The 26,776-nt window shown below is 38.7% G+C and overlaps 1 long non-coding RNA gene across 1 annotated transcript in view; it reads right to left on the reverse strand.

Annotated features, from left to right (window-relative positions):
• Positions 1-1,765: 1,765 nt before the first annotated feature.
• Positions 1,766-26,776, reverse strand: part of LOC147998006 (uncharacterized) — a 61,003-nt gene continuing 35,992 nt past the window's right edge. Inside the window, exons 6-7 of the long non-coding RNA XR_015647305.1 lie at positions 12,224-12,415; positions 1,766-2,010 (exon numbers count right to left, since the gene is read on the reverse strand). This is a non-coding gene — a long non-coding RNA (uncharacterized LOC147998006). The remainder of the gene's footprint in view (positions 2,011-12,223; positions 12,416-26,776) is intronic.

A 26,776-nucleotide genomic window follows, 5' to 3' on the forward strand; every position in this document is an offset into this window, starting at 1 on the left:
AATAAGTCTATGCATGCTTATTCAGGCACAAACAGATCCATGGGGAGACGCCCCGACTAAAAATGTCAACTACTACTCAGATGTTCTCTATGTATACAGTCTGAGGAACAGTCACTTCAGTTCAATTGTTTAACTGAAGAATACTAAGCCCTTTTCAAAATTAAAAAAAACAAAACAAAACAAAACAAATTACAAAGGCAAGGATGGAGATAATGCTTTTGTCTATGTAGAACATTAATTTAAGCCTCACATACAAATGTGTGATGTGAATTAATTTCAACCAATACTCCAGAAGGAATAATATACTTTTTTGTATGGTCTCTCTGGATTAGAGTATGATATCAATACAGTCTTCCGTGACAGATTTTCAACCACATATGAACATCTGAGGACTCCAGGAGAGTAACTCTTGCTCAACAAAATAACCTTAATGTTATTTGTGACAGTGCCAGGGTCCACTTATTGTTATGTATCAGAGATCTGACTCATTTTTAAGTCTTTCTTTATCTCATGCTAATTTTTATGCTGCTTGATCAGAGGTTGGTTGTAATTTTCCTCCCTGCTGAATTCACAACTACAAGAAAGTGTTTCTTATGAGAAGGCCTTGATATTCTAGAAAGTAGAATGTTGTTGGCTGTGGCTTTCCGTGGCTCCCACTGTTCTCTCAAGGTTCATATCAGTGAAGAAAAAGCATTCAGAATGGAAAACACTATTGTTCTGACACAGGACAGACAAAATCCACCGAACTTTCCTTGCATGGGATTAGAACACAGTGGACAGGAGATACAGTCAGCATAGTCAATTAAATGCTCCCCCTTCGTATCCAATGGACAAATGTTTACCCATCTGGTTTGGCTTGTTAGCCATGCTTGCTTAGACTGCTTACCCAGTTCCCAAGCTGTGAAAAGGACACTTTTTCTTAGCAAGGGATGAAGTCGTGGAACAACATCTTACTTTTGCTCTCTGTTTCCCCATTCCTACAAGGTAAGCAGATTCCTCCAAAGGAGATTCCATTTCCATAGTCTCCCTCCATCAGATCTGAAGCTCTGAGCCCAGTCAACAAGAATATGTCAATAACCATGACAAAGTAAAACTTTTCTTTCTTCAGTGCTGGGGAGGATGGGAAGCTGTGATGGTATCTTCTTTATTGTAGGGTATCTTGAGACAGGAGAGGGGAAAGAGCTTTGGAGGAGGGGAAATCTTGATCCCTTTAGAGTTTAAGTATAATAATAATAATGGTAATCATCATCATCATCATCATCATCATCATCATCATCATCATCACCATCACCATCATCGTCAAAAGTAATTTAGACTGGTGAGATGATTCAGCATTTAAGAGCCCTAACTGTTTTTCCATAGGTCCTGAGTTCAACTACCAGCAAAATCATAGTTGCATAAAACCATGTATAATGGCATTAAACTTCCACTTCTGTTGTGTCTGAGAGTTACAGATACTCATTGAAAACAAATAAAATAAAACTTTAAATAAAAAAAATAAAAGTTTACTTATCTAAGTTTAAGTTACTATGCTTCTGTAGCTTACCAACTTTCTGTGTGTCTGAGGACAGAAAATACATTCTCTGTCTATTAAAATCCATGATGAGAGCTCACACATTACTTTCCGTAACCCAAGACAGTTATTCAAACCACTGCTTCTGCATTTCTGAGAAATAAAATAGCTTCCTATCACACTACTATCCTTTCTTTATGTCGTGATTCTGAGAGGAACATAAGAAAATTAATTTGTACATGAGGACATTACAGTTGCATTTTCCTGTGGTCTGAGAAAACTGAGGTTATCACACAGGGGTCAGGACTATCTACAAAGAAGTGCATACAATGAGTACTTCTCTTCAAATGCTGTTGGTGCAATGGTTACCTATGCACGAGAATTTTCCAACTCACATGTCATCTTCTGGAGCTCCTTAGTCAATTTCTCCAACTTCTTAATCTGTTGCACTTGCTCACTGATGCTGGAAGGTTGGGATGATGCCTTACCCGGAGACCCTGTAGATAAAAACAAGGGAACATGCATAGTAGTAGCCCAGACACAGGAGAAAAAATGCAAATCCCCCAATAAAGCATGACAAAAGGAGAAGTCAACAGACACGTGGAAGCACTGAAAGAGGAGGAAAGCTCTAGTCAAGCTGGATCTATTAGCTATTTTCTTTCTCCCAACCATGATCGATAGACATATGCCTCACTTCCTTCTGCAGTCCCCCTGGCCCTTAACAACAAAATCTGGCCAAGACATGAAGAAATGGAGGACATTTTCAGTACATATCTGATGGGATGCAGGTAAGTCCTGGAGTCATTAGTGTTTAGGACCCCCAATCCTTAATCATGTATGTCCAAGACAAAGAGTCAGAGATATTGATGCATGTCAAGGGTAGAAGCCCTTGTCATAAAATTCCAATGGCATGTCCAGGATACCTCTGAAGATAAAATTCAATACTCTACACTGAGAGTCAAAATTTTTATTCCTGTGGCTCTTCTTGGAATTCTTGCTCATTCAGAATGAAAGTAAGAAACTCATAGTAGACCAGCTGCATGCTTGACAATTCCTGGTTCTCTGCCAAAAAATGATCAGATATTCCTGAAACTGGTTCTCTTCATTAGGAATCCAGAGCCCTCAGATCATAAGTCGTACTCCTACAAGGCCAGAGCCAAGAGCACCTCCTCTAGGAAGCTCCTCAGAACCAGCCAAGTGCCCTAAGTCGCCATTTACCACAAGATAATTATTCTTTCCATTTCTGTAAAAAGAAAGTATTTTAATTTTTTCTTTCTCTTTCTTTTGTCTCTCCATGCTTTCTGTTTTCTCTGTAAATAGCTTGATCATCCTCAAAAATATTTGTGTGCGTAAACCAATAAGTACTAACTAAATACCACAAGGGCAGTTTCTGTTTCCATAACACTAGTGACATCACAGAGAATACCATGGAAATTCCAGCATACACTAGAGTATCCAGAAGAGAGTCCCCTTCAACAGCACATACCTACCCATTAACTAACTCTTCTCCAAATCAACAAGCCAAGTTGCCCTTTCAAGGATCTTTGCCTGAGACACAAAGGAAGACATTCTATCACTATCCTTCTAACCCAGAGATATCACTGATCTATTGTATTTTTTACCACCTTCATGCATGAATAGTGAAGAGTCAATTCTCAAACACAGCCCACAAATGGTCCTCACCACCTTAGGTAGCACACTCAAAATGACAAAGAAGAAAATAAACTGAGAACATAGTTCAGAATGCTTGTCAGTGATGCGATGATTCGACACAGTTAATCCATCTCAGGGACATCTTCTGTAGATAAATGACCAATTTCTCCAATTTCTTCATCTATTCCTCCTGATTAGTAATATTGGAAGGTTGGGATGATGTCTTCCCAGTAGGCCAGGAACATAGATAAATACAATTAAGCAAAGACTTGGGGAAGATCCACAAACTACAACAGTTTGGATAGGGGAGTAAAAAATACAGAAAAGTTTTAAATTCTTATAAAAACTTCCCTCAGAGGCTCAAAAATAGCTTTTCTTAGCCGTGAGGGTGGTTATGATGTGATCAATGGTACACAGTTGTGGCTACAGGTGCACTGATTAACATATGTGTAATTTGAGTCATCAAAAGCAAACACTAAGAGAAAGCATGATGGGTCAATCTTGGAATGAGCAATTAAGAAGTGAAACTGAAGTATAGAGAGGTATCATCTGGAAGAAACAGACTGACAGAGACAAAGACAGAAAGACAGACAGACAGACAGATACACACACACACACACACACACACACACACACACAGAAACTCACACACAAAACAAAGCAGAAGTCATAGGGGGAAATGTTGTTGTAGATCATTGGCAAGGAGCTTCAGCCAGGGAAGAAAAATCAAATTCTTCATTTGGGGGCCACATGTGACAACGTCTATACTCCTGAAAGGCAGTAACTACTACATTTATATACAACAGCCATTAGGAAAATACAGACAGGGACGTGTAACATAAGGGAAGAGACTAGGTATTGTTACACGATGCATGTTTATTAAAGCCCCATGTTACCTTTCTCCAGATGCTGGTAGTCCCTCTAAAGAGAAGCCATGGTCATCCTGGCATGCATTTCTTTTATCTCTGAAAATTTTCCTTCCATACATGATCCTAGGCTTGTTGGGAGCTGTTGATATTCTACATCTTCTCAGTGGTTAAAATTCTAGTCTAGTAGATTTGGACAACAGTTATATTTTTAATTGTGGTTCTGCAATAGACAGCAATTTTAGATCACACTGGAGTTTATGAGAGAATAAAGTGCATGAACTGAAATGAAATATATTATCATTAGTAAAGATTGTTGTAGGAAAGCTGAAAAACAGGAAAGAGAGGCAGACAGAAGGAGAAAGAGAGATGAGACTGAAAGACAGAGAAAGACACATACACAAAGAGACAGAGTGTAAAAATATGCCTTGTGTATATGAAGCCAGAAAATAATTTGTGAATCTAGGAGACAAGACATAAATGACTGCCTGTAAATCCCAGTAACTAAAAAAGAAGCCTGGAACCACTTGTGCTATTGAGATCATACAAGATTGGTATATACCAATGTGAGACACTAGACTTCCATGTGCAAATCCTTAGCCTAGAAAATGTAGTTATGGTTGTCCAGAAAACAAAACAAAAAAAAAAAAAAAACACAGATTTGTCCTCTCTGTCCCCATTCATTACTCTGATCTCCAATGTCACAAGAGGATAAATGGTCTTCCACTTACCCTGAAAAGTAGCTCACAATGAATAGCAGCTATCTTCAACATTCCATCATCTGAGCCTACCCTTGTCTTGTGGATGGTACTCAGGAAGCTAACTGACAGGTTAACCTTTGCCTAGCTGGGTGTCAAATTTCAGACATGATACCACAACCTGTGATTGTCAACACTTCCATGTTTCTAATGGGAGGACAGTGTCACAATGGCCTGATACTCTCTTGTCACGCTTTTTTTTTTATTAACTTGAGTATTTCTTATATACATTTCAAGTGTTATTCCCTTTCCCGGTTTCCGGGCAAACATCCCGCTCCCCCCTCCCCTTCCTTATGGGTGTTCCCCTACCAAACCTCCCCCATTGCCGCCCCCCATAGTCTAGTTCACTGGGGGTTCAGTCTTAGCAGGACCCAGGGCTTCCCCTTCCACTGGTGCTCTTACTAGGATATTCATTGCTACCTATGAGGTCAGAGTCCAGGGTCAGTCCATGTATAGTCTTTAGGTAGTGGCTTAGTCCCTGGAAGGTCTGGTTGCTTAAGATTCTTGTACTTTTGTGGTCTCGAGCCCCTTCAAGCTCTTCCAGTTCTTTCTCTGATTCCTTCAATAGGGGACCTATTCTCAGTTCAGTGGTATGCTGCTGGCATTTGCCTCTGTATTTGCTGTATTCTGGCTCTGTCTCTCAGAAGTGATCTACATCCAGCTCCTGTCGGTCTGCACTTCTTTGCTTCATCCATCTTGTCTAGTTGGGTGGCTGTATATGTGTGGGCCACATGTGGGGCAGGCTCTGAATGGGTATTCCTTCAGTCTCTGTTTTAATCTTTGCCTCTCCCTTCCCTGCCAAGGGTATTCTTTTTCCTCATTTAAAGAAGGAGTGAAGCATTCATATTTTGAACATCCTTCTTGAGTTTCCTTTGTTCTAGGGATCTAGGTTATTCAAGCATTTGGGCTAATAGCCACTTATCAATGAGTGCATACCATGTGTGTCTTTCTGTGATTGGGTTAGCTCCCTCAGGATGATATTTTCCAGTTCCAACCATTTGCCTACGAATTTCATAAACTCATTGTTTTTGATAGCTGAGTAATATTCCATTGTGTAGATGTACCACATTTTCTGTATCCATTCCTCTGTTGAAGGGCATCTGGGTTCTTTCCATTTTCTGGCTATTATAAATAAGGCTGCGATGAACTTAGTGGAGCACGTGTCTCTTTCATATGTTGAGGCATCTTTTGGGTATATGCCCAAGAGAGGAATACCTGGATCCTCAGGCAGTACAATGTCCAAATTTCTGAGGAACCTCCAGACTGATTTCCAGAATGGTTTTACCAGTCTGCAATCCCACCAACAATGGAGGAGTGTTCCTCTTTCTCCACATCCTCGCCAGCATCTGCTGTCACCTGAGTTTTTGATCTTAGCCATACTCACTGGTGTGAGGTGAAATCTCAGGGTTGTTTTGATTTGCATTTCCCTTATGACTAAAGATGTTGAACATTTCTTTAGGTGTTTCTCAGTCATTTGGCATTCCTCAGCTGTGAATTCTTTGTTTAGCTCTGATCCCCATTTTTTAATAGGGTTATTTGTTTCCCTGCGGTCTAACTTCTTGAGTTCTTTGTATATTTTGGATATAAGGCCTCTATCTGTTGTAGGATTGGTAAAGATCTTTTCCCAATCTGTTGGTTGCCGTTTTGTCCTAACCACAGTGTCCTTTGCCTTACAGAAGCTTTGCAGTTTTATGAGATCCCATTTGTCGATTCTTGATCTTAGAGCATAAGCCATTGGAGTTTTGTTCAGGAAATTTTTTCCAGTGCCTATGTGTTCCAGATGCTTCCCTAGTTTTTCTTCTATTAGTTTGAGTGTGTCTGGTTTGATGTGGAGGTCCTTGATCCACTTGGACTTAAGCTTTGTACAGGGTGATAAGGATGGATCGATCTGCATTCTTCTACATATTGCCCTCCAGTTGAACCAGCACCATTTGCTGAAAATGCTATCTTTTTTCCATTGGATGGTTTTGGCTCCTTTGTCAAAAATCAAGTGACCATAGGTGTGTGGGTTCATTTCTGGGTCTTCAATTCTATTCCATTGGTCTATCTGTCTGTCTCTGTAGCAATACCATGCAGTTTTTATCACTATTGCTCTGTAATACTGCTTGAGTTCAGGGATAGTGATTCCCCCTAAATTCCTTTTATTGTTGAGGATAGCTTTAGCTATCCTGGGTTTTTTGTTATGCCAGATGAATTTGCAAATTGTTCTGTCTAACTCTTTGAAGAATTTGATTAGTATTTTAATGGGGATTGAATTGAATCTGTAGATTGCTTTTGGTAAAATGGCCATTTTTACTATATTAATCCTGCCAATCCATGAGCATGGGAGATCTTTCCATCTTCTGATGTCTTCTTCAATTTCTTTCCTCAGTGTCTTGAAGTTCTTATTGTACAGATCTTTTACTTGCTTGATTAAAGTCACACCGAGGTACTTTATATTATTTGGGTCTATTATGAATGGTGTCGTTTCCCTAATTTCTTCCTCGGCTTCTTTCTCTTTTGTATAGAGGAAGTCAACTGATTTATTTGAGTAAATTTTATACCCAGCCTCTTTGCGGAAGTTGTTTATCTGCTTTAGTAGTTCTCTGGTGGAACTTTTGGGATCACTTAAATATACTATCATGTCATCTGCAAATAGTGATATTTTGACCTCTTCTTTTCCGATCTGTATCCCCTTGATCTCCTTTTGTTGTCTGATTGCTCTGGCTAGAACTTCAAGAACTATATGGAATAAGTAGGGAGAGAGTGGGCAGCCTTGTCTAGTCCCTGATTTTAGTGGGATTGCTTCAAGTTTCTCTCCATTTAGTTTAATGTTAGCAACTGGTTTGCTGTATATGGCTTTTACTATGTTTAGGTATGGGCCTGGAATTCCTATTCTTTCCAGGACTTTTATCATGAAGGGGTGTTAAATTTTGTCAAATGGTTTCTCAGCATCTAATGAAATGATCATGTGGTTCTGTTCTTTCAGTTAGTTTATATAATGGATCACCTTGATGGTTTTCCGTATATTAATCCATCCCTGCATGCCTGGGATGAAGCCTACTTGATCATGGTGGATCATTGTTTTGATGTGCTCTTGAATTCGGTTTGCCAGAATTTTATTGAGTATTTTGCGTCGATATTCATAAGGGAAATTGGTCTGAAGTTCTCTCTTTTTGTTGTGTCTTTGTGTGGTTTAGGTATAAGAGTAATTGTGGCTTCGTAGAAGGATTTGGTAGAGCTCCATCTGTTTCAATTTTGTGGAATAGTTTGGATAATATTGGTATGAGGTCTTCTATGAAGATTTGATAGAATTCTGCACTAAACCTGTCTTGACCTGGAATCTTTTTGGTTGGGAGACCTTTAATGGCTGCTTCTATTGCCTTAGGAGTTATTGGGTTGTTTAACTGGTTTATCTGTTCCTGATTTAACTTCGATACCTGGTATCTGTCTAGGAAATTGTCCATTTCCTGAAGATTTTCAAGTTTTGTTGAATATAGGTTTTTAAAGTAAGATCTGATGATTTTTTGAATTTCCTCTGAATCTGTAGTTATGTCTCCCTTTTCATTTCTGATTTTGTTAATTTGGACACACTCTCTGTGTCCTCTCGTTAGTCTGACTAAGGGTTTATCTATTATGTTGATTTTCTCAAAGAACCAGCTTTTGGTTTTGTTGATTCTTTCTATGGTCCTTTTTGTTTCTACTTGGTTGATTTCAGCTCTGAGTTTGATTATTTCCTGCCTTCTACTCCTCCTGGGTGTATTTGCTTCTTTTTGTTCTAGAGCTTTTGAGTGTGCTGTCAAGCTGCTGACATATGCTCTTTCCTGTTTCTTTCTGCAGAAACTCAGTGCTATGAGTTTTCCTCTTAGCACAGCTTTCATTGTGTCCCATAATTTGGGTATGTTGTACCTTCATTTTCATTAATTTTTAAAAGGTTTTAATTTCTTTCTTTATTTCTTCCTTGACCAGGTTATCATTGAGTAGAGCATTGTTCAATTTCCAAGTATATGTGGGCATTTTTCGATTGTTATTGAAGACCAGTTTTAGGCCGTGGTGGTCTGATAGCACGCATGGGATTATTTCTATCTTTCTGTACCTGTTGAGGCCCGTTTTTTGACCAATTATATGGTCAATTTTGGAGAAAGTACCATGAGGTGCTGAGAAGAAGGTATATCCTTTTGCTTTAGGATAGAATGTTCTATAAATATCCGTTAAGTCCATTTGGCTCATGACTTCTCTTAGTCTGTCGACATCACTGTTTAATTTCTGTTTCCATGATCTGTCCATTGATGAGAGTGGAGCGCTGAAATCTCCTACTATTATTGTGTGAGGTGCAATGTGTGTTTTGAGCTTAATAAGGGTTATTTTACATAAGTAGGTGCCCTTGTATTTGGGGCATAGATATTTAGGATTGAGAGTTCATCTTGGTGGATTTATCCTTTGATGAATATGAAGTGTCCTTCCTTATCTTTTTTGATGACTTTTAGTTGGAAATTGATTTTATTTGATATTAGAATGGCAACTCCAGCTTGCTACTTCTGACCATTTGCTTGGAAAGTTGTTTTCCAGCCTTTCACTCTGAGGTAGTGTCTGTCTTTGTGTCTGAGGTGTGTTTCCTGTAGGCAGCAGAATGCAGTGTCCTCATTGCGTATCCAGTTTGTTAATCTATGTCTTTTTATTGGGGAGTTGAGGCCATTGATACTGAGAGATGTTAAGGAATAGTGATTATTGTTTCCCTTTATATTCATATTTGGATGTGAGGTTATGTTTGTGTGCTTTCATTCTCTTTGTTTTGTTGCCAAGACGATTAGTTTCTTGCTTCTTCTAGGGTATAGCTTGCCTCCTTATGTTGGGCTTTACCATTTATTATACTTTGTAGTGCTGGATTTGTAGAAAGATATTGTGTAAATTTGGTTTTGTCATGGAATATCTTGGTTTCTCCATCAATGTTAATTGAGAGTTTTGCTGGATACAGTAACCTGGGCTGGCATTTGTGTTCTCTTAGGGTCTGTATGACATCAGTCCAGGATCTTCTGGCCTTCATAGTTTCTGGCGAGAAGTCTAGTGTGATTCTGATAGGTCTCCCTTTATATGTTACTTGACCTTTTTCCCTTACTGCTTTTAATATTCTTTCTTTATTTTGTGCGTTTGGTGTTTTGACAATTATGTGACGGGAGGTGTTTCTTTTCTGGTCCAATCTATTTGGAGTTCTGTAGGCTTCTTGAATGTCTATGGGTATCTCTTTTTTTAGGTTAGGGAAGTTTTCTTCTATGATTTTGTTGAAGATATTTACTGTTCCTTTGAGCTGGGAGTCTTCACTCTCTTCTATACCTATTATCCTTAGGTTTGATCTTCTCATTGAGTCCTGGATTTCCTGTATGATTTGGACCAGTAGCTTTTTCCGCTTTACATTATCTTTGACAGTTGAGTCAATGATTTCTATGGAATCTTCTGCTCCTGAGATTCTCTCTTCCATCTCTTGTATTCTGTTGGTGAAGCTTGTATCTACAGCTCCTTGTCTCCTCTTTTGGTTTTCTATATCCAGGGCTGTTTCCATGTGTTCTTTCTTGATGGCTTCTATTTCCATTTTTAATTCCTTCAACTGTTTGATTGTGTTTTCCTGGAATTCTTTCAGGGATTTTTGTGTCTCCTCTCTATGGGCTTCTACTTGTTTATTTATGTTTTCCTGGAATTCTTTCAGGGATTTTTGTGTCTCCTCTCTATGGGCTTCTACTTGTTTATTTATGTTTTCCTGGAATTCTTTCAGGCATTTTTGCGATTCCTCTCTGTAGGCTTCTACTTGTTCTCTAAGGGAGTTCTTCACATCCTTCTTGAAGTCCTCCAGCATCATGATCAAAAATGATTTTGAAACTAGATCTTGCTTTTCTGATTTGTTTGGATATTCCATGTTTGTTTTGATGGGAGAATTGGGCTCCGATGGTGCCATGTAGTCTTGGTTTCTGTTCCTTGGGTTCCTGCACTTGCCTCACGCCATCAGATTATCTCTAGTGTTACTTTGTTCTACTATTTCCGACAGTAGCTAGACTGTCCTATAAGCCTGTGTGTCAGGAGTGCTGTAGACCTGTTTTCCTCTCTTTCAGTCAGTTATGGGGACAGAATGTTCTGCTTTTGGGCGTGTAGTTTTTCCTCTCTACAGGTCTTCAGCTGTTCCTGTGGGCCTGTGTCTTGAGTTCACCAGGCAGCTTTCTTGAAGCAGAAAATTTGGTCTTACCTGTGGTCCAGAGGCTCAAGTTCGCTCATGGGGTGCTGCCCATGGGCTCTCTGCAGCGGCAGCAACCAGGAAGACATGTGCCGCCCCTTCTGGGAGCTTCAGTGCACCAGGGTTCCAGATGGTCTTTGGCTTTTTCCTCTGGCGTCCAAGATGTGTGTGCAGAGAGCGGTCTCTTCTGGTTTCCCAGGCTTGTCTGCCTCTCTGAAGGTTTAGCTCTCCCTCCCACGGGATTTGGGTGCAGAGAACTGTTTATGAGGTCTGTTTCCTTCAGGTTCCGGGGTGTCTCAGGCAGGGGTCCTGCCGCTCCTGGGCCCTCCTCCACGGGAGCCCAGAGGCCTTATACAGTTTCCTCTTGGGCCAGGGATGTGGGCAGGGGTGAGCGCTGGTGGTCTCTTCTGCTCTGCAGCCTCAGGAGTGCCCACCTGACCAGGCGGTTGGGTCTCTCTCTCACGGGGTCTGGGAGCAGAGAGCTGCTGCTGTCACGCTTTTCATATACTTCATGTGACCCAGTTGATAGCCTCCTTCATCTTATTCACAGATCAACAGGATGCAACTTTGCTTCAGAGCCTTCATGTCTGGCCACAGAAGCCAAGAGAAAAATGTCACAGTCAACAGTGATAATGTAGCCATCCCAGGGCATTTCCTCCAAGTTTTACTTTCAACTGTATTATTTTTTGCAGATTATGCTACTCTTTCTAGAAGATCATGATGTGGGAGAACATTTGGATGCTGCCCCATCCACAGTTTAGAGATTTCTTACATAGAATCCTTCTCTAAACTTGCATACAAACTAACCATTTATGCGCACAAACTGAAACACACACACACACACACACACACACACACACACACAAACACAAACACAAACACGGTATACAGATAATAGAGAAGAGCGTATTGAAGAAAAGTTAGGTCAGTTGGTCTACTATATAAAATGGGAAGGGCTTTTCTAAAATCTATTACCCTAGAATGGAGGATGTGAAAATGGGAAAGAATTGTGTGTCGCACTTTCCCCGCAACTTGGCCACATGAACAATGATGTATGAGACAATAGATCTGCATAGTCAAAGCCAAAGACCAGAAGCATACACAGTCAATTGAAGGTCAATACAGCTCATCTCTCTGATTCTAACGGAAGAGTTCAGTTGTTTCCCACACCTCTCCTGAAGAGTATTTCATTTCAATCCAATGCTAGCACACTGAAGGATATTCAAGAACATACCTGACAGGTGATCTTTTGACCTAGGTTAATATAAACATGAAGCAAGAGTGTCAGCATTCCCAGAGCTCTGCTGAGCAGGGCGTGCTGATTTCCTCTGGATCACTTAGTAATGCTTCAGAAATCCAAGAAGTCAGCCTTCTCAGACTTATTCACAGCTGCACATGTGGTATCTTGTCTTCACAACACCATACCCTGTAGATACAGAAACCAGGATGAAAACTGCAAACTTCACCAGCCTACATTTCTTTGACAGATGCCCAGAATCTCTGATAGGTCTCTCTAGATCCACGACTATAGATAGGCATGCCTTGTAGGGGTATAACATGGTTGTTTAGTTTCCCCATCTACTGTTCAGAACACGTAGGGAGGTCAGTAAGGAGCCAGTCCTTGTTTTAGTTTACTAACTGACAGGTCTTCACTGTAGTAGAAAACTGCCTGCCAAAGGACACTTTTAGGACAAAACTGCAAGGAACAGATTTGGAAAGGTCTATACCAATCCTCCATCTGATAGAAGGCCATAACCAATACATACAAGGAACTCAAAATTTAGACTTCAGAGAGACAAATAACCCTATTAAAATTATGTTCCAGAACTAAACAAAGATTTCTCAACTGAAGGAAATCAATTATCTGAAAAGAACGTAAAGAAATGGTCATCATAGAAATGTAAATGAAAACAACTCTGAGTTTCCACCTCACACAAGTCAGAATGACTGTAATAAAAAAACTCAGGAGACAGAAGATGATGATAAGGATGTGAAGAAAGAGGAACACTCCTTCTTTGTTGGTTGGATTACAAACTGGTTCAAACATTCTGGAAATCAGTCTGCAGGATCCTTAGAAAATTGGACATTGCAATAACTGAGGTCCAAGCCATACCACTCCTGGGCATATACCGAAAAGAAGACATAAAAAAAGACACATACAGAACAATGTTCATAGCAACCTTATTTAAAATACCCATAGACTTTAAAGAACCCAGATGGCATTCATCAGAGAAATGGATACAGAAAATATGGTACATCTACACAATGGACTACTAATCAGCTATAAAACAATGATTACAAGAAAGACATAAACTAATGGATTGAACAAGAAAATATCATCCTGTGTGAAGCAAACAAATCACAGAAAAACACACATGGTATGCAATCACCAAACGTGTGTATTGACCCAAAAGCTCAAATTACTCATGGTACCATCCACAGACCACTAGAAGGTCAAGAAAAGGAACCCAACTTATGCTTGCTTCAGTCCGTTTTAGAAGGGGGAAAAATATCTATGAGTTTACAGCAGATACTGAAGGAATATAAGAATATAAGATTGATATGAATATAGGATTGATGAAGCTAAGAAGTACATGCTGACAGGAAACAGATTTAGATCTTCCCTGAGAGACATAGCTAGAGCATGTCAAATACAGAAGTGAATTCCAGTGGCAAACCAGTGCACTGATCCAGACCTCCTGCTGGTAGATTTTGAGAAAGGTTTACAAGAACTGAAGGAGATTTCAAATCCCATAAGAACTACAATGCCAATGAACCAGAGCTTTCTGGTTCATTCAAACCAATATTCAAATCTGTACATGTAAAGACCTAAAGATCCAACTGCATATGTGGCAGAGGATGGCCTTGTTGGGCACCAATGTAAGGAGAAGCCGATTGTACTCCATGGGTTTGACTCCCAGTTAAAGAGAATGACAAGGGGCAGTAAGGGGAGTTTATAGAAAAAGGGGAGGATACTAGTTAAGCTCTATGGAAAGGAACTTGGGAAATGAAATAACATTTGAAGTGTAAATATGGAAATATCCGATTAAAAATTCATTAAAATTTCCTGAAAAAAAATAAAAAATAAAGGAAGGAAAAGGAATAAAAACTTACTGACTCAGAAATCTTAAGGGTAACTGTTAGGGAATGCTACTCAGAGTAATAGTAGTGAAAAGAGTGAGATGATGAAGTCTCAACTAGAAGCAATTCTCCTTCCCAGATATCAGTTTCAGACACAAACTGCACTAAAGGAATCCAAAGCATGGAGGAGTTTACACTGAGCTGAGGACACAATACTTGCCTTTGCCTTCATCCTTAGCACCTTTTTGTTCTGGGCACAAAGAAAAGCCTTGAGCTCTCAGGAAAACTACTTTGTCCTTCCCAAGACTTAGCTTTTAGAATAAAGAAATTAATGATATAAACTCAATAACTTCCAGGAACCATAATAGGCAGGGAAGTCTACATACTTTGAGAGGCTCCCAGCTACTGATTCCTATATGTGGAAGGCTATGATTTAGGCTATCTCTTTGAGGAACCCAGTCAACCCCTAAGCAGGACTCACTGAGCTTTACCAAGGAGCACATATTTGTTCTTTTTATACCAAGACAGAAGGCCAGCTTCCTTCTCCCTATCCCTCCTCCTTGATCTTCTCTCTCACAAATGGCTGTTTACTTTGAATTATAGGCCAATTAGTAAACCCTAGAGGTAGAGGTACTTAAGGAATATCTGAGAGGCAGTTAATGTCACGACAACACTTGTGACATCACAGAAGAATCTACTACTCTCCAGGTTACAAGAGATTTTTCGTTGAGGTCTTAATGGTGATGTGACTGAGAACTGCCTTGTCCTACCTGCTAAACAGCTTTCCTTACATTGACCAGATTAGAGGGTGCCCTTTCCAGGAGTGTCTCCTGTGACACAGTGGAAACCTTTACATACATCTCTCTAAACCTAGAGACATCTCTTTGCTTCATTAGTGGTTACATATTCTGAATGGAGATAGTCAGGGGCTTGTTACTGGTAGAAAAAATTAGGAACATGGAGGGGAAGAGATTCTTCTTGATAATATTTTTATTCCCAGTCAATTTCTGTGACATACAAATCAATTTTCTAGGTTTTCTCTGTTTCCTATGGCCAGTGTTTTTCCTACAGATCTTTAAGTGAATGAATATTTTACTACATTTTCCAATTTTACATTCCTTGATAGTGAACTTTATATATATTTCTGATTGTTTACTCAACAATTCCGTTTTCCAATTTCATTATTTTGCAATTGTTTTGGAACAAAAGTGGGCCCAGTTATAGAGTCATTATAACAGTGTAAGTATTGTGTTCCCATTTCAGTGATAAACTCCGAAATCCACATTTTATCCAAAAATTACCAGACATCAGGAAAGCAAAGGACAACATGAACTATTGAATGTGTTTCTGTAGTCCCATTAGACATCAGTTCTCTAATATCTACCTTCCTGTGTTACCAGGGACAGACTTGAGGGTTTTGGATATTTTACCATGATTCTTTTTTCAGTCCAACCCTAAGATTCAGGAAGATGGGCAAGGAGAGGGATGGCTTTAGGTCCATGGAAACATCAACTTCAATAGGTTCATAAGAACAGGAGGGAGTATATTTGACACTGTAATTTTTGGATTATAAATTCTTGACCTAGATCTGCTCATTCATGCTAAATTTCCAAATAACCTCATAGCTGTAAGGACCATCAAGAATATATATATATATATATATATATATATATATATATATATATATATATATATAATTTCATCCAACAAAATTAGATAAGAATGATTAAGCTTAGAAGTGCATACTGAGAGGAACCAGGTATAGAACTTTACACAGTGACCCAGCTAGAGCATGACAAATACAGAATTGAATGCTAGTGGCAAACCAGTTAACTGAAAACGGACCTCATTTTGGTAGATTTTGAGAAAGGATTACAAGAGCTGAAGGGGCTTTCAATCCCATAAGAACAACAATGCCAATGAACCAGAGCTTTCTCTTACCAAACCAATATTCAAAGACTGTACATGGACAGACCTATGGCTCCAAAAGCGTATGTAGCAGAGGATGACCTTATTGGGCACCAATGGAAGGAGAGGCCATTGGTCTTCCCTGGGATTGACAGCCTGTTCAAATGATTTTCAAGGTATAGTAAGTGGGGTAATAGAACAAGGGGAGGGGAACTGATAAGGGATTTTATGGCCAGGAAATTGAAAAAGGAAATAATATTTGAAATGTAAATATAGAAATATTCAATAAGAAAAGAATAAAATTTGCTAAAAAATAAAAAAAAATGAAAGAAATAAAAGAAAAGAAAAGTGCCAACTAATCACACTTATTGACTCAGAAATCTAAATGGTCTTGTCAGGGAATGATAATCAGAGTAATACAGTCGAAAGTATGATGTAATGAAGTCTCAACTAGAAGTAATTTTCTCTCCCAGATATCAGTTTCAGACACAAACTGCACTCTAGGAATCCAAAGCCTGGAGGAGTTTAAATTGAGCTGAGGACACAATACTTGTTGTTTCCATCTTCCTTAGGAACTTTTCCTTCTGGGCAGAAAGAATAGAATCCATGAGCTCTTAGAAAATCAACTCTGTCCATCCCAGTACCTGACATTTGGAATATAGATATTAATGATATAAACATCTCTGATTTCCAGGAACCATAGCCAGCAAGTAAATCTAGATGCTACTGAGTGGATCCAGGCTCCAGCTTCCCACGTGTGGAAGGCTGAGATCAACACCATCTCTTCAATGAACCATAACTATTCTGAGAGAGCATTCAGTGAGCGTTCCCATGGACTACATATTTCGTCGATTTTTTAAACTAAAACAAAAGGCCAGCTTCATTCTCTCCATCTCTGATCTCTTCTTCTTCTTTGTTCACCTCCCAAATGGCTGTTTACTCTGAATTAGAAGACAATTAGTAAACCGTAGAGGTACTGAAGGAATATCTGAGAGGCAGAGCAGTCACAACAACACCTGTGACATCACCGAAGAACCTAAGACTCTTCTGGATAAAGAGATTTTTCAGGAAAAGCCTAATGGTGATGTCACTGAGAACTGCCATGGCCTTCCTGCAGAACAGCTTTCCTTACATTGACAAGATTAGAGGGTGCCCTTTCCAGGAGTGTGTCCTTTGACACAATGGAAAAGATTACATACTACATCTCAATAAAGAAAGTGACTTCTCTTTGCATCATTAGTGGTTACATGCTCTGAATGGCGAAAGTTAGTTAGGGACTTGGCATGGGTAGAAAAGATCTAGGAACTTGGAGTGGAGGAGAATCTTCTGGATAATAATTTTATTCATTGGATCATTCCTGTGAAATACAATTCAATTTCCTAGGTGTTTTCTGTTTCTTAAAGGACAGTATTTTCCCAACAGACCTTTAATTGAAAGAATATTGTATGACATTTTCTTACTGTACATTCCTTCATAGTGGACTTTACATAGATTCCTGAATGTGTATTCAAACATTCTGTTTTCCAATTCAATATTTTGCAATGATTTTTGCAACAAAGAATGCCCAGCTATAGAGTGAATATCAGATTAATATTGTTTACCTCTTCGAAATGATAAACTCCCAAATCCTCATTTTATCCAAAATTTATCAGACATCAGTAAAGCAAAGGACAATATGGACAACCTAACGTGGTTCTGTAGTCACATTAGATATCAGTTCTCAAATATCTTCCCACGGCCAGACTTGAGGGTTTTGGATGTTCTACCATGATCTTTCTTCAGGGCAAATATAAGATTCAGGAGGATGTGCTGGGAGAGGAATTGCTTGAGGTCCAGTGAAACCTCAACTTCAATAGGTTCAAAAGAACAATAGGTAGTCTATTTGGCATTGTCATTTGTGGATTCTATATTCTTGACCAAGTGGCACAGAATCCACGTTAATATTCCATGTACCCTCATAGCGTTAGGAGACAACAAAAGTGTGTGTGTGTGTGTGTGTGTGTGTGTGTGTGTGTGTGTGTGTATATATATATATATATATATATATATATATATATATATGCATGCCACCAAAACTAGAGAAGATTGATGAAGTTAAGAAATGCATTCTGCCAGGAACCGGGTGTAGATATTGCCTGAAAGACACAGCTAGAGCAGGTCAACTATATACATGAATGCTAGTGGCAAACCAGTGAACTGAAGACGGACCTCTTGTTGGAACATTTTGAGAGAGGATTACTAGAGCTGAAGGTGCTTTCAACACCATGAAAACAACAATTACAATGAATTAGATCTTTCTGGTACTAGACCAATATTCAAAGAATGTGCATTGAGAGACCTATGGCTCCAACTGCATATGTGGCAGAGCATGGCCTTGTTGTGCACCAATGGAAGGAGAAGCCCTTGGTCCTACCTAGGTTTCTCTCTCAGTTCATGGGCATGCCAAGTGGCCTTAAGGGGTATTAAATAATTGCAGAAACTGCACATACTGTGGCCATATTCCGGTATTCAGGACACAAGGAAATTAATTTGATTAATCATAGGTATGCAAGGAGATACTTCAGGAATAGAAGAGGAAAGGGAACTTGGGCCTGACTGATGCACAGCATGAGTTCACCAATCCTAAAAAGAAAGAAGAGAGATGTAGTTCTTCCTCATCTTAAAAAATGTGTAGAATCTTTTTAATGTTTTTTCTCTCCAAGCTTGGTTACTGGAAGATTGATATAATTTATTAATTTTTATTTACATTATAATTGTTGTTCCATTTCCCTGTTTCACCTCCAGGAACCAAGTATCTCATCCTTCTTCCCCTGATTCTATGAGCGAGCTCCTTACCCACCTACCCACCTACTCCCTCCCGCCTCCATTTCCTGACATTCCCCTACCCTGGGACATTGAGCCTTGACAGGATAAGGGACCTCTCCTTCCAGGTCGATCCTCTGCTACATATGTGACAAGAGTTATAGGTCAATCCCTGTGTACTCTTGGGATGTTGGTTTGGTTCCTGTTATTTCCTGTGGGAAGGTTATTTTTAAAGTTGTCACAGATATAATTTTAAGGAATCAAGTGCAAACGAGAGAGGAATGTGTTGTTATAAACCTAAGCACACATCTATGGAAGGAAACTAATTAGAATGGCCAGGAGTTCTTATGATGCCCTGCCATACTTTTCCAGATTTCCAGTGTTTTTTTTTCCCCTGAACTCAGCCATTTAACCTTAAAGGAAGGCCATTCTAAAAGAATCCATACACACCTCCTTGTGGTTTTCAGGAAATAATAAAGATAATATCCCCAAGGAGTGAATGGCTTATTAGTTTTAATAAAAAAAATCTCAATTCACAGTGACAAATAACGGAATGGTCAGAAGAGACAGAGATAGACAACACATAAACAAATAAATGAATATAAGGAGACAATAAATGGTGGTTACAACAAAATCATGCACTTGGGAAAAGTGTCATTTGGAGACATCTCCCTAGAATCTTGATGTCTGTTAGAGGCAGTAAAAATGGCCATCACTATGTGTTCAACAGAAGGTTTTAGATCCAGTATTACTTCTAAAAGTAACAAAATACATGAAAATTTCTATAGGAAATGTAGACCAGGGTATCACAGGTCCCTCAATCACTCTGTTGAGTTTCTTTATCTTGGTTCCCTGTGGAATGCCTCAGGTAGCACCTTGAAAAAAACCTACACACATCAGGGTCATAGTACATGATGAAATGTATAATTTGCTCAAACTGGTTACAATTTCAAAAAGATAAATCTATGGCTTCACGATATTACAGGGTAAAATCGAAAGACCACTCAGAATGACCAAGGCTTGGAGGGAAATATTTTAGGAAGACTAACTCTAAATGCAAATTACCAGATTCAGTTTTAAAGAAAAAGTATACAAGAACAAAAATGCATCCTATTTGGCTAATGCTGGGGGAAACAAGAAAGTTTAACAAGAGTCAAGAACATGCGGTCAGCTAGGTCAACTTCAACTTCTCAGTTTCTAGAAAAGAGTTGGGTTCTCTGCCAGAAACATTATCAGGCCAGTTGGTAGAAATGAGAGACAGCTTGCACTTGGAAAAGATGGAGAGATGTTTGTCCTCATAGCCAATGTAAAAAGAAAATAGTCAAACTCGTGCAGAATGACAAAGGGTGCAAACCCATCAGGCATGGAGATTGGTATCTAATGAGGTGCTTCTGTTGGGGGAAGAAAATAAAACAGGGTAGTGAAGAAGGTATTTATAAATACAACCTAAGGTTGTATTTACACATGGTTGTCTATATAACCATAACTAGAGTAGAAAATGATTAATAATTGAAATCAATAATTCCTTCATATTTTGTTAATAAAGTGTTTCTATAGATTTTTGTGTTTTCTTTCCTCCATTTATTTATCATGCAATATAATATCAATTAAGACAATACAATCATTTTCATATTCATTTCAAATTTGAGATACTAAAAGAATGTGCCATGAAACCCATTGCACCTATTCTAAATGTATAACGTGTTTGACATTGTGGAATTGATAATTATATCACATTCAGTATAACTATGACCTGGTTAAATATATAATGCATTTCTATTTGTAAGTAGGATCATTCTATTTTATCAAGGCACCATTATAATCTGGTTATTATTTTCATTTACAAATTATTCACAATATAGGAAAATATGATGATGTCTCAAGTTGACAAGAAGTAGACTCGTGATGGCTATTTTCGGTTGCCTACGTGAATGCAACAGGAATTATCTAAAACCATAAAATAATTGGCATATCTTTGAAGGACTTCTGGTTTCATTCAAAGTGACAAGATCTACTTCTAGTCTGAATATGTAAAATACAAAAACACACCATGAATCCAGATATTTAATCCTGCTACAATGTGGTCAATTCCTTCTATTGGAAGCCTATAGGAGGACAAGGAAGAAAGAAATGCTTGTTCTTATCCTGCTTGGTCTGTCTTGATAGCAAGTTTATTTCATTACTGGCATTAAATCTTAATTCGAAAGAATGCCAAAACCACTGAAGACAACTTAAGACATCATTCTTGGTGACACAGCAACTGGAAAATTCTTGACCTTAACTTTCACAGCCAGCCATTGTGGGATTAGCTGTACCAGAGCCTGTAAGTCACTCAAATAATCTCTCCTCTCCCCATATGTGCACAAACACATACAGGCACACACACACACACACACACACACACACACAAACACACACACACATATATATGTATATCTATATATGTATATATATGTATATCTATGTATATATATATGCATATCTCAGATCAATACTTCTCTGTCTGTTTATCTACCTACCATGATACCTAGATACCTAGACATATAAGTAGACACATAGATTAATATTAGGTTGTGTGAAATCGGTATAGACCCAGGATAGAGTAGGTGCCTCCAATCATGTCACAGGTACTTGGTGCTTAATTCTTCTCAATCCAAGATATCTGTTACTGCTGTGGAAGCAAACTTACTCCTCAAATTAGTCCTCACTTACACAGGACATAAACAAAACTGTGTGTGAGTTTATAGGTATCTTAAGAATAAAGTTAAAGAATGCCAGTAAAGTATTTGGGTTTCAATTAAGCTTCATGCATTTAGACTCTGTCTTTAGCACTACATTTCAAGGCTTAAATGACGCTTGTGTTCCCTGAGGCCTACCGGCACAATGGACAACCAGGAAGACACTGCTTCAAGCACTTGCCAGCAAATCCCCTGAAAGCACACTCTGCAGGAGTAAACTACACCCTGAATCTTGCACTCCATTTTCTGATGCACAACTCTGACTGCTTTCATGGAGACCAGCTCTGACAAGGACTAACCAAGAAAGATCCTGCCCCAATTCCTTGTGTAACAAGACCCCTTAAAGCACACTCAGGAACCTTAAATATCACCCCATTCCCTAGGGTCCATTATCTGGAGAACAACTTCCACCTTCTTTGCTCTAGATTAATGTGGTAACTGGGTTCCCAAACAAAACCTATACTAGGTAACATAGAAACAATTTTAGGACCCAAAACCCAAGAGGCCGCATAGGCCGTAAAAACCTGTGGATAGACCCCTACTGGGTTTGAACTTTTGCAAGTAACCTGTGCTCTGGGACACTCAGAGTAGAAGTCAGAAAGAAAACAGGAATCAATGGAGTGGGGCATCCAAAAGCACTTTTCCAACAATGATAATCTCAGAAATCATCATGTAAATCCATAATAACTGCAAAACCAAGAGGGCTAAAGGGCAACATAAGATCACAGTCAATAACACCCAGGGCAATTGGTATAACCATGTTCTAACTATAGTAAAGCAGCCTGTTGAATATTAAATCACAGCTGCAGCAGAAAATGACCTTAAATCTAATCTTATGAAGATTCTAGCTAACTTTAAAGAAGTAATGAATAATCCCTGTAAATAAATATAGGAAAATAAAATCAAATGGGTGAAGAAAATGAATAAGATTGTTCAAGGCCTGAAAAGAAAAATAGAAGAAATAAGAAAAACATAAAATAAAGAAACCCTGGAGATGGAAACCCTACGTAAGAGAACAGAAACTATAGATGCAAACATCAACAAGAGAATACAAGAGATGGGAGCAGCAATCACAGGCATATAAGACAGATGGAATTAATCTATCAGCAAAGATAAATATTAAATATAAAACCTCCGGGAAATATGGGACACTATGAAAAAAGAAAACAAACAAACAAACAAACAAACAAACCTAAGTGCAATAGGAATACAAGGAGAAGATTCTCAGTTTGAAAGTCCAGGAACTATTTTCAACCAAGTAATAGAAGAAAACTCCCCTAAACCAATGGAAGAGATGTCCATGAATGTACATGAAGTTTACAGAACAAGAAATATGTTGGATTAAAAGAAAAGAAAACAAACTAATGTGTCCACATAATAATCAAATCTTAATATACAGAAAAATGATATTAAACGGTACAAAGAAAAAAGCCCAAGTAACAAACATAGGCAAACTTAACAAAACTATATTAATTTTTAACAGAAAGTCTAAAAGTCAGAAGGGCCTAGGCAGATATCTTACATACATTAAGAGAACACAGATATAGGAAAAGATCACCATGGACTAAAGCTGGCATTAAAAATCAAGGAAAAGTCTCTACAAACTCATGTAAATTAAACAACTTTTTACCGAATGACTGATGGCCTCGATAGGACATACAGAAATTAAAGACATTCTAAAATTCAGTGAAAATGAAGGAGTAGCATACACAATCTCATGAGAAACAATGAGAGAATTGCAAAGAGGAAAGATCACTACAAAAATGGCCTTTCCAATGCAATCAGAGAGATCACATACCAGTAACTTAAAAACACAGGGAAGACCTCTACAAGAAAACAAACAAACAAACAAACAAACAAACATGCCACAGGGGCAGTTATCAGAAGGCAGTTATCAAACTCAAGGCTGGAATCAATAAATAAGAAAAAAGAAGACAGTAATATTAAAAAGGGTCCCAAGAGTTGAGAAAATTAGCAACTTAGCCAATCTAATTCAAACGTGGAGGAACATTCTCCTAACTAACAAAAATGAAGGAAGACATAACGAGGAACAATGAGATAATTCAAAGAATCCTTAGGTTTTACTTCAAAAGCATATACTCGGGCTGGGGATTTAGCTCAGTGGTAGAGCGCTTACCTAGGAAGCGCAAAGCCCTGGGTTCGGTCCCCAGCTCAAAAAAAAAAAAAAAAAAAAAAAAAAAAAAAGCATATACTCCTTAACATTGGAAAATCAGAACAAAATAGTCAATTTCAAATTTAAATCAAGATCAGGTAAACAACTTGAATAAAGGTAAAGCCCCTAAGGAAATACAATCATTAAAAGTCTCCCAACTAAAAAAAAGGGTGCATAGCATGGCAGGTTAGAACACATGTGGGAATCCCCCTTCTCTAAGGTGAAGGATAAGGAGCAATGGAAGAGGAGCATGTGAGTGTGAGAATGGGATGAGAGGACTTGGGAAAGGCTGTAATCCAGATGCAAAGGGAACAGATGAAGGGAATTAAAACAAAGGAATTACTGGCCATATGACTTACTTCTCCCACAGATTTTCTTACTGTGTAGCAGTCTTCCTATCCCTAACTTATGTCCCTTGTCTCACACACCTGTGGGCCCCCCAGACATGGGCACAGAGCTGTGACACTGAAGAGCCTGGAGAAATATTTGTTGATTGTCTGCTGAGAAGGAGGCCAGCTGTAGAACACACCTCCTGTCATATTTTGATTTTCGCTGTCTAGAAACCTTCTAGGACACTTTTCGAAGCTGATTTCTACCAATTGTGGATGACAGAATCTTTTCTTCAGTCCTTTAAGGGGAGAAAATGCAAAGCTGGGAGTGGGTGGGAAAGGCTGCTGAATCCTGAGTGCAAGTTTTGTGTGGAGTTCCTCTACTTGCTTTCTGGTAAATCAGGGAAGAACCAGGCAAAAGGGTGCTTTCCTGGTGTACTAGAACACTGTAATCTAGATTGTATGCAACAGGGCCACCAGGAGAAATGATGGTTAGGAAGGCAAGAAATCACCAAAGAGCCTTGTAAGAGTGCATTGTCCTTGGAAGTATGTCTGACTAATGCATAATGCACAGCAGCAGCTATGCCTCTTTTTATGTCACAGTGGGAGCCTGGCTATATGAGGCAATTGTGGCACACTGACTGTCCACAGGACCTCTAGGACATATGATTCTTTTTACGCTAACCCTGATCTCTGTAAGGTGACCTTGGAGCTTTGAGACAATAGGAAGACATAGCACAAAACACACACACACGAACACACACACACAAACACCACCACTACCAACAACAACTACAAAATCAACAAAAAATAAACAAAGAAACAAACAAACAAAAAACAACAAAGAGGTAATTTGTTGTAGAAAATAATTTAATCCCAATATGGTATTTTTACCCTGCCTTTGTCCATTTAATTCCCTGTTAAAAGACACACACATACACACACACACACACACGCATGCACACACACCCACACACACACAAACACACACCACCACTAGCACCACCACCACCACCAACAACAACAAAAACAACAACAAACAAACAAACAAACAAAAACAAAAAACAAGGAGGTAGTTTGTTGTAAAAAATAATTTACTCCCATTCTGGTGTTTTTACCCTGCCTTTGTCCATTTTATTCCCTGATAAAACACACACACACACACACACACACACACACACATATTTTATATTAAGATAAGCCATTTTGAGAAATCGAAATGCCCAGATATTTACACTTTATCTCATTAAAATCTATTTTCTATCTATAATTCCACACTATTACTATGTTTTATCTGGCCTTCTCTTGATTCCAATTGACCAGATGGTATGTCCATGCCTTTTTGAACCAAAAACCATTGCACGTTCCTCTTCTTTTCACTCTGTTCTCTCTTCTGGGTCTCATCTGCCTTCCTACCCCACCCTGAGAGTAAATTCACCCTCAAGACTTCCAATAATCCGTTTTGGCTCCTATAAACATCACAAATACCTGTGTGTGTGCATGGGATTATGCATGTGCATGTGAGGGTCTGTGTGTGTGTGTGTGTGTGTGTGTGTGTGTGTGTGTGTGTGTACATGCATGCACACATTCACATGATTAAAACATAAACATTCTTTGAACATAAAAAGAAAACTCATAACTCATTTGAACCAGCATTCTTAGATGAGTTTAGCCATCATAAAAAAAAATTATTTTCGCAACTGGTGGTTTTTACATACTTGTTGGGAATGCAAACTCAAGTCCTCATATTTGCATGACAATGAAATCACCAACTATGACATCATCCAAACACCTTACAATTACATTTTATAAGCTTCTTAGGTTTACTGATGTGTTAGTTACAGATTCAGATACTATCTGTCTAAATACAAGTTGTATGGTTGCTTAGATATTTTTAAGAGTCCTCAGATGCCTGATAGTGCTGACTCGTGCCTTTAATTGCAGTACATGATCAAGTTTCTTTGTTCTGGGTGAAGGTCCTCACAATGACTCTGCATTGCTCTGGAATGGCCTCTTGTATTTACATTCTTTTGTGCTAATTTAGCAATAATCCAGAATCATCCAACCTAGCTGTCAAACATCACATTATATGATGTTTCCAAGTCAAGTGATTGCTAGGCCCTACTTGCCATGGCATATCACTGTGTTGAAAATCTATTGGAGCCCTCAGGAATGCTTCTTCAAACTTGTCATCAGCTGCTGTTGTAATACACAAATCCTATGATACATAGCCTTTCACCTGTGAAAAAGAATAACCTTTACAGCAGGCTGATCGTGTACCTTGTTGTACACTATGTTATTCTTTCAGCCAACACAAGCCACTGTGTGCTTATTAGATGTCACAAATACTATGGGGATACATCTGGCTTTCCAAATTTCTCATATAAAACCAGGATGAACTTTATAAACCCTTTTTCAGGATCAGACCTTTATATAGGCTTTGAAACATAAAAATAAACACTGATTTTCCTTATGGAAGAATAAATTCCTGACAAGAGGAGGGAGAGATTGCTGTCATCTCTGTTTAACAATAACCTCAGCATGCCATGTGTGTGATATGGAGTAGCTTCAATACTGTACTGTGGAAATAATATGATGTTTTTGGTGTACTCTGTCTAAATGACAGTGTGACATCCATATAGATACCTGTCCTAACAAATATGGAGGCCTGAGGATTCATTCAGCTTGCTAAAGCCCCTAATAGAGGAACTTTGCTCACCAACTCCTTGTTGTTGTACCCCTTATTGAGCAACTTG

This window comes from Rattus norvegicus, chromosome Y (genome assembly GCF_021556685.1).
Source record: "Rattus norvegicus strain SHRSP/BbbUtx chromosome Y, alternate assembly SHRSP_T2T, whole genome shotgun sequence".
NCBI lineage: Eukaryota > Metazoa > Chordata > Mammalia > Rodentia > Muridae > Rattus > Rattus norvegicus.